The sequence below is a fragment of the Parambassis ranga genome, unplaced genomic scaffold (genome assembly GCF_900634625.1).
Source record: "Parambassis ranga unplaced genomic scaffold, fParRan2.1 scaffold_22_arrow_ctg1, whole genome shotgun sequence".
Lineage (NCBI taxonomy): Eukaryota > Metazoa > Chordata > Actinopteri > Ambassidae > Parambassis > Parambassis ranga.
In genome coordinates, this window is record NW_021144778.1 from 1,176,754 (window position 1) to 1,178,923 (window position 2,170).

At 42.1% G+C, this 2,170-nt stretch overlaps 1 non-coding gene across 1 annotated transcript; it reads left to right on the forward strand.

The window, feature by feature from the left end:
• The first annotated feature begins 966 nt into the window (after positions 1 to 966).
• On the forward strand, positions 967 to 1,038 carry trnap-agg (transfer RNA proline (anticodon AGG)). The gene has a single exon. It is a non-coding gene; the product is annotated as a tRNA-Pro (tRNA).
• Positions 1,039 to 2,170: the final 1,132 nt, after the last annotated feature.

Genomic DNA, 2,170 nt, shown 5'->3' on the forward strand with positions numbered 1-2,170 from the left:
GTCCTGTGCGCAGCACCTGTGACACCGGACAAACTGGTGTTCGACAGCCTGCATGCAATGACATTCCCGACACTTATATGAACATGGAAAAGTTTGCATTTGGAGTCCTGTCGATCTTTGGATCCTCATACTTGAGCGAGCTGGTGTTTTCCATCATGAACTACATTAAAAGTAAACATCGCTCCAGCCTCACAGATCAGAGCTCAGTCCTTCGTGAAAATCAAAGCGACGTCTTCCAGCCCTGAAGTGGATACGATACGCTGTGCAGTGAAGTTCCAGAGCAGAACTCACATTAACCAGGTGAAAGAAAATACTCAGAATATAATATTCTGAAAATACATATTTTTATATCGGACCCTGAACTAACGTGCTTCATATTCAGGTTGACTACTGTACTATGACGGCACACTGAAATCAAAATAACATATAAACTGGCATTTTTTGTTCAGATAAATATTATCTATATCTATCTATATTAGGCCTATATATAGATTCATTTTGCCTTTAACTTAGTCAAATAGGTGTAGATTAGTAGTTAGGGGTTTGTGGCTCCGAGTGTGCTTTATTCAGTGGGAAACCGGCCCAAATGGCTCTTTTAATGCTGAAGGTTGCCGACCCCTGCACTAGTCCAACTCAATACATCCAGATTTGTAGAGTATATCATATACATGCTACACAAATTAATGTGTGAGTAATCCAAGTATTCAGAATATGTTACTTAGACTGAGCAATGTTAAGTTGTAGGGCCTGTAATCTGTATTCAGTAACTGAATACTTTATTAAAAGTATTCTTCCCAACACTGTTAGTAACATACAACACCAGGAGATGGAAAAAACAGGCATTCACCTGGCAGTCCCCAAACACAGTGGAAATGAAATAAGACATTTACCAATGTCAAACTAAGAAGAACATGTGCTTTGTGTTGTTCTTCCACCGACTGACATGAAAAATAAGAGGTCACACATGGCTCGTTGGTCTAGGGGTATGATTCTCGCTTAGGGTGCGAGAGGTCCCGGGTTCAAATCCCGGACGAGCCCTGATGTTTAACTGTATTCCTTGTTGTTGACACTTTTCAGTTCCTCTCTAACTACCACACAGCTTTACAAAGCTAACAAAGTTCTATTCAGACTCATCCCAATCCAGAGCAGTTGTTCCACAGTAACACCTGCAGGAGGACGTCATCACCCAGTATGTGACCTGCACTGTGAGCTGTAAGGTCTTATACAGACAGGTGTGTGTCTGTCCTCATCAAGTCCAATCAGTATCATCAAAGACAATGTCAAACATCAAACATATTCTGCTTGGTTTAACACTGTTTGTTCACTACATCATTCCACATGTGTTCCTTCATAGCTCTGATGTCTTCAGGATGAACCTACAATGTAGAAAGTCATAAAAATAAAGACAAACCACTGAGTGACTTTTGACTGGTACATTTAAAATGTCATCATATGTCCTAACCAGCAGGGGGAGCACTGATCATAAACTCTCTGTCTCACATGTTATTGTCATGTGTTTTTATGGAAGATGATGCTGACTGTTGTTTTCTTGCTTCTCTCTGTAAACAGCTTGTAAACAGCAGCTTCCCTGAGGGGAACTCAGCTAATAAATGATGCTGTAACCTCTGGGACTTGATCTGCTGGGTGGGAGTCCACTACATTATCCATCCATCCTCATCCATCCAGTTACACCCTCCCTCTTAAAATGCAGGCTGGAGGATGCGGGCATCGATCCTGCTACCTCTCGCAAGCTAAGCGAGCGCTCTACCATTTGAGCTAATCCCCCTTGTACAAAGGATCAATTGCAAGTCAATCAGATCTCACTGCACTACATGAAGTGTACTAGTGAAGTATTGGAAGCATCAGACTTTTAATCTGAGGGTCCAGGGTTCAAGTCCCTGTTTGGGCAGAACACTTTGTACTCCCTCTTGCTTGTACTCCCCTTCCCTCTCTGTTAATGTGCTTGGACAGAGCTCTGTGAACAGCCAGCCTCTTTGTGTCTTGCCCTCCTTGTGCAAGGTGTCAATGGTCGTCTTTTGGGCAACTGTCAAGTCAGCAGTCTTCCTGTGGTTGTGCAGCCTACAGAACTAGACTGAGACCAGATGTAACAAAATAATGTACTTCGCTATTTTTAACATCACAATTTGTTACTGAGTACACTTATTATTTT